Genomic DNA, 11,048 nt, shown 5'->3' on the forward strand with positions numbered 1-11,048 from the left:
CTGTTAGAGTTTTTTTCATTAAGCCATTGTCATATTTCATAACATATTAGGAGCAAATTTAAAACAGATTCAGACCTAACTTCTTCCCAGGTGAAAATCCTCTGATGTTACCTAGTTCGGGGGGGAAATGAATCGTAAATGTTTTCGCCAACAGAGTTAAATCTCTTTCCTGAAGGTTCCATGTTCTGTGGACTTGCAGGCCAGGAAGAGAAATGTTCCCGGGGTGAGACAGCATATAAACCTCACGGAGCGTAGGGAGCAAGGCCAGGAGCAGATAATCAGGACTCAGACACCACAGTGCCCTTTACAAGGCTCAGTTTTGGGAGAGTGAAGTGATACCAGACATTTAAAGAAGAACATAGACAGAAACCATGGTGACATTTCAAGCGTCATCCAAGGGGCATTTATTCTAGTCACCATAACTTAATTCCTACTCCTAGCTCCCACCTTGATTGTGAAGTGTGATTACTCTTTAAGACCACTGGTAACGCCATGAACTGGACACAAAGATAATTAGGTTATTGTAGCCACTGTGGTTGCTGACATCGGGGAAGGATTAGGAATCTAGAGGGTTAGAAAGATGTGGGGGTCATTTGACATGTACAACCAGGGAAGTCCATGGCGTCTCCCCTGTGGAGAGCAAAGGGGGGACAGAATCCAAGACTCTTGAGTGCTATGCCAGTGAAGTAGATATTTTTCCTTTGACACAACAATGGAAACCCATTAGAGAGGCTTTACTGCAGTGGAGAAGCCCAATTAATTTACAATTAGATAGCAATCCTCACTGAGCAGGATGGATTGAATGGCTGGTCTGGAGGCAAGGAAGTCAGAGATGACAGACTAATTTGGGGGCAAGGAGGGGGAAATGGAGAGCAGTGGGTAGAAAGGATGGGACACAGTGCACATGCAGTCACCAGGCTCGGGGTCGACCAGCTGGATGAGAGAGGGAGCTGCGGGAATCAAGAAATGATGCCAAGTTGCTGTGTCGTGGTGCTACAGTGACAAGAACAGAGTGAAGAGGTGGGCTGGGAAAAAATGATAACCAGTTTCGCTTTAAATCTGTTGCTTTAAATTTTCAGTTTTAGACGAATTTATGATGGTTTTTGAAAACCAGGTCAAAGAGCTCAACTTTGATGCAGTAATTAGACAAGAGCTATTAAAGAGCTAAATTATGGAGTCCTAAAGATGGTGTTAAAGTATAATTTATTGTAAATCCACATATAACTTTTAAGAAGAAAAAACAGATTAAGAAAAATCCATCTTTGAGGAGCTAGTGACTTAAGCATGGTGAGAGCAATAGAAAAATTCAGGAAAGGACCGCAGAGGGGAGATTTCACATCATGTCATGTAGGGAACACAGATCCCCAAGCCTATATTGTGTACAGTATTTATAATAAGAAGGTGACTTTCCCAGATCATCTAAGTCCTGCAAGTGGAAAGCTTGGCCATTGGCCATAATAGGTGGTGCCCCGTTGAAAATAATAGGACACCCCCTCCTATGAGTGGCTGTCCTGGCCCAGGGAGTGTGGCCTGATCCCGCTCCCACCCCCATCCTGCTCCAGCCCCCCTTTCACCCTCTGACCCGGCCTCCACTTGCAGCCTGGGTGCACCAGGGAGCAGAGACAGGCCTGGGGGCCTTTGAATAGATAAGAAAAAGGGAAGGGAGCCGAGTTTTGTTATCACTTTAAGTAGATAAAGGACTCTCTTGGGGAAGGAAGCTCAGACTTTTTCTAAGAGGTTTACAGGGCAGAATTAAGACCAGCAGAGAACTATTTCGAAATGGCAGGTAAACATTTTAAGTAAGTAAAACTGCTCAAATGCATGACTGACTTTCTTGGGAGACAGTGAATTCAGCCACTGGAAATAATAAAACGCGGTCTGGACCTCTAATTGATAAGGATGATTCTTTCAAGCCTGTGATTTGATAATTATTTGCCCAATGAGCGTTATGGCCAGTAAATCTACGACCTCGGAGGAGAGCTGATGGTAGCTGGAATAGAGGAGGCAGAACTTGGTTTGGTTATTGTAATAGCAATATTTCCTCAAATACCAAGATGTGGGGAAAAATAGAACTGCCCCTCAAAACACTTAACTTTGAATTACGCAGCTGTGTGACATTTGCTACAGTTGACTGTGACTTTACTAGAGGGCCCAGCTCGACTTTTCCCTAAAAGTTGTACTTGAGTTGGTGGATTGTTCTAGCAGGAGTTGCTGTAGATGAAATCCTGATTTGTCTTTGGCTGGATTACGAGTCTGCATTCCCCAGATTTTCTAATAGACATAACTGGATAACACTAGTGTTTGTTTGTGTTTCTGAATTCAATGGCTTTGATTTAGGATACTTTACATCCAGCACATCAACTTTATTTCAAAACGAGGTCTTCAGTATGACCTTACTGTAAATAAGTGTGCAGGTATGAGTATCTATATTTAACTGAAGTAAGAATAAATGTAAAAGATCTTATTTTCATTTAATGTTAAATTTATTAGCCAACTAATTTAAAGAAAATAAACTTTTTTGGGGGGGGAAGTAAGTTGATTAAAAATCAAGTCCCTCCCCAAATTGTTCAGCAGGGGAGAATATAAAAGAAAATGCAAAAAGCAAAGAGCTAAGGACAAAGAGGAACCTGAGCCAGCAGGTTAGTCACATAGGTAACATTGCTTCTGTCTCTTCCAGGGATAAACAGAAGGTCGGGATGATAAAAATCGAGTTTCCTGGTTCAGAAGGCTGCTGAACATCTTGGAACACATTCTACTTCCAACTCCTGACCCTCCCTGGAGATTAGAAACAGGTTCTAACAGATCAGAGTGTCTAAGAGTTAACATTCTCAGCAAGGTAGAACACTGGGCCAAGCAATCTCATGTACCAACACTCATTTCTAACGAGAGCAATGCCATCAGAATGATAAGAAATAGAGGAAAATAAACATTTGGAAGGTCAGTGGTGCAGTAAACCCATGAACTCAGCGAAACTCAGACCTAATCAGTTAAAACAACTAGATTCTCATTTAATTTATGGGAAATCCATTCATCAGGATCCATCCATGGAAGGCCTATTATTTCTCATCGGTCATTTTTGTTGGCCTGATGTAACTAACGAAAATCATATTTCAATTCAAGTAGCTTTACTAAGTGACTAGAAATGGACATTTTTCTGGTACACTAAGTATGTATTAAATTTAGATACTATACTCATTAAAAGTATTTTAGGTCAACATGCAGAAGAAAAATCAAAGTAATATTTCCTTAAAAAAAAACAATATTTCCCCTGCCTTATGTGGCAAATTTTCACAGTTAATTGCCATTTGGCATGAGTATGGGCTGAAACCAGGTTCGATATGGTAAGGTATTACTGTCTGAGTTACATATTGCTGTGTAACAAATTACCACTTGAAGATGAGTCCTTGTTTGCCAGTTCCCAGAGCTGCAAATGCTCGAGGTGTCAAAATGGGCTGACTCACTCAGCGCTGACGGCATCAACCATGGCTCTGTTTCCCTTAAAGACTAGAAGGAAGCCCCTCTCTCCACTCTGGCCAGGGTTTGCCCCTCAGGTCCCATAGCAACATGCCCATGTCTAGTAGAGATCTTCCTGAGGACATTTCCTTTCTCTTCTGGCAGCTCCTCCATCACAGGCTGTGTTGGTTAATTTTGTGTGAACTTGACTGGCACCGTGGGGTGACCAGATATTTGGTCAGACATTATTCTGGCGCTTCTGTGAGAGTGTTTTTGATGAGATTGACATGTAAATCAGTGGACTTTGAGTAAAGCAGATTGCCCTCCCTAGTGCAGGTGAGTCTCATCTGGTAAGTTGAAGGCCTGGCTAGGACAGAAAGACCAGCCTGCGGGAGCAAGAGGGAAGTGTCCAGCCTGCTGGCCCTCAGGCTGGGAGGGCAGCACCTGCTCTGCTGGGTCTCCAGGAGACACAAGTGGGGCACTATGCCAGTCTCTCCATCACCCCGGTCTTGGCTCCAGAGCATAAACCCTCTCCCTCCTCTTTTGACCTCAGTCAAAACACCTGAGGTGAGTCGACATACACGTCCCTAAAGCTGATTCCGTAAGTTCCTCTAATATGTGTATACATGAATCTTAGGGCCACAAACTTGCACAAAAATCGTTGTCCTCATTTTGAATTGCTTTCTTAGGATAGATTCTGAGACGTGGAATTCTTAGGTCAAAGCTGTGAGTTTTTTAAGGCCCTTCAGTAATACTGGCAAATTCTTTCCTGAGATATATCATTATTGAGCCTCATCAATAATGAATATTCACATACATATTCACATTGTATTTCTAATTAGCATTTCTTTGATTGCTGGCTGAGTGGAATGTACTTTTTTTATAAGTTATATTAGCCATTATTTCCTTTTCTGAGAATTGTCTTTTCATGTCTTTTTACTCTTTTTTTTGGGGGGGGGGGCGGATGGGGTTTAAGGATATTAACTGTTTATCTTTCATATAATGTGAAAATATTTCCCTCATTTTGTTGCTTGCCTTTACATTGTTATGAGTTATTTTTTTCTTTTTATAAAAGCAATAGATATTTATTGTAGAAAATTTGAAAAAATACAGAAAATCACATAGAAGTAAATAAAAATGACCCACATTTCCCAGAGATGGCTATTACCAATATTTTGCCACAAATTCCTCTAATCTTTTGCTGTGGATACATATGAATACAGTCATCACCCCCTGTTTGCAGGAAACGTTCCAAAACCCCAGTGGATGCCTGAAACCGCAGATAGTACTGAACCCTATATATACTGTTTTTTCCATACATAACTACATACATACATACCTATAATAAAGTTTAATTTATAAGTTAGACACTGTGAGAGATTAACAGCAATAACTAATAACAATTATAGCAATAAATGTTATGTAATGGTGGAGTCTCTATCTCTCTTTTGAAATGATCTTACTATACTGTACTCACCTTTTCACTTAAAGAAAGCACTTTACAGCTTCTCTTCGGAATATCTGAATTGCCAGCATCACTACTTTTGCGTTTGGGACCATTATTAAGTAAAATAAGGGTTATTTGAATACAAGCCTGCCGTACTTGGCCAGTCAATCTGATAACCTAGATGGCTACTCAGTGACTAATGGGCAGGGAGGGCCTCCAGGGTGGAGATGCTGGACAAAGGGATGAGCCAGGTCCCTGGTGGGATGGAGCCAGGCACTGTGAGGTTTCATCACGCTACTCAGAATGGCATGCAACTTAAAACCTATCAATTCTTTTATTTCTGTAATTTTCCATTTAATATTTTCAGACCACTGCTGACTAGGGTAACTGAAACCAAGGAAGGCAAAACCATGGGTAAGGCGGGACTACTGTATACACACATAAATATTTTGTTTTCAGGAAAACATAACACCGTACATTCTGCTTATAACATTTTCAATTTTTACTCTAGTACAATGAATCTTATCATGTTTTAAAATATTCTTTTACAGCATGGTTCATTTAACCTATTTCCTGTTGAAGATTTTTGGTTGTTGCCAGTTTTTACCATAGTAAAAATGGAAAAACATCCTGGTAAATAAATCTCTCCACATATCAGTAGTATTAAATTACAGAATTATTCTTTCTTATAAAAAAGAAGTAATATTCTAAAGCTTCTGATGCATATAAAAAATCCATTCTCCAAAACAATTTATACTTCTACGGTCATATCAGAAGATGCCCATTTTTCTGTACTCCCAACAATACTTGGTAGGATTATGAAAAACAGCACCAGCAGAAAATAACTTTGACGATATGTAGGTTAAAATGAGCATCTCTGATGTTTTATATTTCCCTTGACATTCAATCTTCTATTAACTCAACCAATAATTACCGAGTAACCATGGACCAGGCATAATGTTGAGTTCTGAGAAAACAGTTATAACCCCTCCCCTTCCTGAATCATCTCCTTTTCTTGGGTCAAAAGAAATTCTTGACGTAGACTTTTCCTCTCAAGCATCCAAGTATCAGCAGAATACATTGTACCTCCCCTATTTTTCAATTACTATACATGTAATTACTCAAATAGGACATCCCAACAAGTGCCTGCTCTATTATGGCTACTACTTTACCTGGTAATTCCATCTGAGTAACATTTTTTCCTTACATAGTCCTGATTTTTAGTGACATCAATGTAATGCAGAGGATACGGGCAAGCTGGATGAACACTGGACCTTTGGGAGAAATTGTGAAAAAATAAATAAAAATGGAGGTTGTTAGATATTGTAAAAAAGAAGGTGAATTTTGAGCCAGAAAGATCTCAGTTCTTACACTTGCAATGTGACCATCAGCAGATTACTCAGTTGACTCTTTTGTGAAGTGCGGTTTACATAACATTTTTCTCATTGAATAAAATATTCCAGAAGAGTCCCAGCCACTGAGTAGAGCCAAGGATCTGGGGCTTGTGTCAGCCTACTTGCCCCTGGTGTTGCTCCCCCATTTCTCCCAGGCTCCTCCCCCCCCCCCGGCCCCCCTCTGTCCCAGCAAAGCGCGGCTCCCCCTCCACTACAGACACCGGCGCCCTGGATCTGCCCTGTCTCCGCCCTGTGTTCACAAACCTTGTCCTGCCTGGACCCTGCTTTCCGCAGGGATCACTAGTTTTCAGGAAAACCGTGAGCGCCTTGTGGGCAGAAAACATACCGTTTCATGGTTTCTCATGCTCAGGGCTGGCCTAGCAGCGTCTGACACTCTGCTGTCCTTAATGACCACCCATGGAGACTGTTCGTCTGAACTTGGGCCCTGAGGGCTCATGTGCGAAATCTGAAGGGTATTTGTTTTCCTTCTCACTGTAGCGTCCTTTCGTGTCACCTGAAGATTTCCTACCAAATGTCGCCATGCCAGGCAGGGCTTGTTCAGCTTCTCGGTGCTCTCCAGGCCTCTGTCCATGTACTGGCAACGCCTCCTTCCCTCACTGGCCTTCGGGCTCCTAGGGACCCACCTACTGAAGAGAGCGTTGGGTGATCGCCTGCCTGACATGAATGGACGTGGACCGGAGGCTGTGTTTGCTCATTGCTGTGACTTTAAGTGACAGTTGGCACACAGGAGAAGCCGGTTTAAAGTGTACTGGAAGGAAAGTGAGCCCGAGGCAATGTGCAGAAATCGGGGAGTGCAGACGATGGGGGGATGGAGTAGGTTTGAATTGGCGGTTCCATAGCTCATGGGTGTTTCTCTGGGGCCAAACTCTCCCCTTTCCTTGGCCGCTTCCAGCCTCTGCTGGTGCCAGCGGGAAACCCACTAGAGGTGACCTCGCATTCCATGCCCTGTGGCAGAGCAGAGATAATGCTGCGCCCTCGGGGACACACCACTCTCCACTGAGGATGGCATCCCAGGCACCGCAGCAGCGGGGCAGATATTAATACTTCTTGAAACACCCTGGGCCTCTGCGTAAGAGTGGTCCTGCTGAGACTCGCCCAGGGCCCTCCTCGTGGAACTCGTTAGAGGAAATCTGTGGGTACCCAGAGCGTGGCCGGCCGAGGGGTGAATAGGACCAGCTTCAGGTTCGCGGTGTTATCTTGAAAATCTGTCGCTTCGCCCTTGTGATGCCTCATAACTTTCTTAGTAAATTCAGTTATCGTGCTTTTGATTCAACCTCTTGATCCAAAGAGTGAGGTGTTTTGAAAAAGACTGTATTTGAACTTCCTAAGGCTTTTAGGAAAGGTTTAGCCATTTCCCTGTCTGCATTTCTTGAGAAATTTTCATTGACCTCGGGTGGCCTTAGACCGTCACTGCTTCTGCGGGCACTGCTTCCCTCTTAGCGCCGGGTCTTATAGTGGAACGCCTCTTTTCCATCAGTCACCTTTGAAACACTGGACGAGACTCAGCTCAAGCGTTGGTGGGGGTAATTTGCCCAGGGATCACTCCCAGAAGAGTGGGCATCTTCTGTTTTCCACAGCTCCCTACACCCCTCCATCACGTGGGTATGAAAAGAGTGAAAGCAAACAGTAAAAAGAAAGGATTTCGACTTGGGAAAAATTTGGTTTCTCTTAATATTTCTAGTTTGACTTGGGGGAAAGGGGTGTGACTGTTTTCAGACATCGAGTAGCTGGGGTTTTGAGTTTTCTGCCAGCTCTCCATCCATGTGTGGAAGCAACATATGCAGGAAAGAAGAAGAGACTGATTATTTAATTTTTAAAAATAAAACTGATGAGACAGCAAATGATATTCAATCCTATTAAGGGGACTAAGCACAGACCTTAAAAAGGAAAAAAAAAATCCTTCCTTTCCTTGCATTGGGACTATGTACTATGGTTCCACAATTCAGGGAGATTGGAAATTATAGAACATCTGCAATGAAATTGGTTTTCTGTGGAAAACTGATGAATCACTTACCGCCAATGACTAGAAAGAAAAGCACTTGTTTATACCCTTATGTAATGAATTTTTATGAGGTGAAGTTCGCTGTTTATAAAAAATACACTTTAAGCTGCTGTAGATGTAAAATAATAGAATTCAAAATTCAGAGCCACGCATTACTGCAAAGACAGTCACTAGCAGAATATTATCTGCTTACAAAACACCAAAACAGGGCTATTACTTCTATAATGGAATTAAAAAAAAAAATCTCATCTACCCTGTTGGATTCTAGAAGAAAAAGTATTTAAAGAGACATAGCTGAAATTGACAGCTCCAAAATTGCACGTATTTTCAAAGAAAAGTTATTAATTCTCTTATTGTGCTCCTGAATTCCAACTGTGTTTTCCCTCAAAGCAAGAGCACCACAGAACATTTTAAATTTAAAACGGCACTCCTAAGATGCACCACGGCTGGGCTGCTGGCCACACTACACTGTTCCAGAAATGCGAGGGGGCTGTTCCCGCAATCCCATCCGCCGCTCTGCTCTCTTATTTGAGAGGCCTTCCTGATCAAGCCCCACACCCTTTTGTTTTCTTCGAACATTTACTGAGCATCTGATTTGTGGCAGTCACTGTTTTTGGCTGTAGGGACACATAAATAAATCAAATAAATAAATAAATAAATAAATATAAAAAAGAGAGAGAGAGCCTCTGTCTCTTTTGCGATTTGAGAAAGATAGTCATCTGGTTGAAACTGAAGCACATTCTAGTAGGTTTGAGAAGGGGCATTAAAAAATAACACATGCACTCAGTGGGCATGGCTCAGTGGTTGAGATTTGACCTATGAACCAGGAGGTCAGAGTTCGATTCCCTGTCAGGGCCCATGCTTGGGTTGTGGGCTCGATCCCCAGTAGGGGGCGTGCAGGAGGCAGCCGATCAATGATTCTCTCATTACTGATGTTTCTGTCTGTCTCTCTCCCTCTCCCTTCCTCTCTGTGAAACCAATAAAAACATAAATTAAAAAAATAAATAAAATAACACATGCAATGTTCTCAAAGAATCTATCTGCCTTTTGCATTTGGCCTGGAGCTAAGCCTTTTTAAAGCAATTAGCCATACTGTAGTATTTTATGATTTTTGTTGACCGAAAAGGCATCTTATAGATTGATGTGGATTCAAAAGAAGAGAGGCTTCCAGGAGAGGATGCTAAACATTTCTGAATGTTCAGCAAGATGTGTTTAGCAGGGACCCATCGTGGACACCTCTCAGAACAGTAAAGCCTCTGGCTCCACTAATTCAGATTTATGACTATTTAGATAAAGTCTCAGCTGAAGTTCAAGTTTGCATTATGTCTTATTGGCAACCGAACCATAAAAATACCTCAGAAATGTCAGCATTTTTGTGTCCACATCTGGAAGGCATACAAAATCCCGGGTCAGGCTCGGTGTCTTGGTTCTTCGTTGAGGAAATACTGTCATCTTACAGGCTTAGGAGAATTGATAATATAAAGTATTCACGTCTATTGTTTTGCTCTGGTGTACTAGTTCTAGATGTTTTAAAGTAACTAAACCCATTTACAAATACTGTACATTTATTTATAAATACCTTACAAATACTCTTGGAAGAGGGGGTGGGGACGTTTTACCTTTCCGTTGCCTGAGTACTTCTAAGTGGTTAAAAAAGTATATACTATATGGAGTCAGGCTTAATAGGTAACTTAAAATGTATAAAATAATTCAGACTCTTCCAACAGCTGTGGGTGGCCATAAAGGCAGGCTCTATTTATTGTAAGGCACAAATTGGAACTCCACGGTTTAGAGGGTCTCCTATGTTCTAAATTCACATATTTAAAAAACTGTTTCCCAGCCATGCAGATATTTTCTCTTTGAATTTAGCTGAAACAAAATTGGCCATCAGATTTTAAAGAAATAAGTTACTTGTTTTGATATAATTAAAAAGCATGGCATGCTTATTGTAGAAAATTTGGGAAGTATAGAAAAATATAAAGAAAAAATCCAATCCAAGTTGAATTATCCATTTATTATAAGATATATATGTGCCCGTTTATCTCACAACTGAGATCATATAGCATTTAATATCCTACTGCTTTCATTTTAATGTTATATTGTACTTTCTCATGTTATTAAAATTATTCACATATATTTTTATAAACATTTTTTTAAAAAATATATCTTTATTGATTTCAGAGAGAGGAAAGGAGGGGGAGAGAGAAAGATAGAAACATCAATGATGAGAGTCATTGATCGGCTGCAGCCCGCAACCTGGGCATGTGCCCTGACCGGGAATCGAACCCCGATCGCCTGGATCCTAGGTCAACGCTCAACCGCTGAGCCACGCCCGGCCGGGCCTATAAACATTCTTTTCCATGGTATTACATATTTGAATCAATTAAATAGCAATACTATTTTCTTTATTCCCCTATGGTTGAGCACTTTTGTTGTCACATCTTTGTTGCTATTATTATTATTACCATTTCTTTATTATGAATGGTACCATACTGAAAATCATTTCAGCACATCTATATCCAAATTCTTATCATTTCCTTGATGTAAATTCTTAAGGTCAATAGATATAGACATGTCCACACCCATCTAATTTTAAGATCAGCTTAACTAATAGATTTATGTCTTATTGGTTCTGGGATTTCAGCAAAGGAATGAATTGAATCTGTTGATGAGAAAGGTACCCTGTTAATGAGTGTGATCTACCTATTGGGTATTGTACTTTGAGTTTCCT

The sequence above is a fragment of the Miniopterus schreibersii genome (assembly GCF_964146895.1).
Source record: "Miniopterus schreibersii genome assembly, chromosome: 17".
In the NCBI taxonomy this organism is placed as follows: Eukaryota; Metazoa; Chordata; class Mammalia; order Chiroptera; family Miniopteridae; genus Miniopterus; species Miniopterus schreibersii.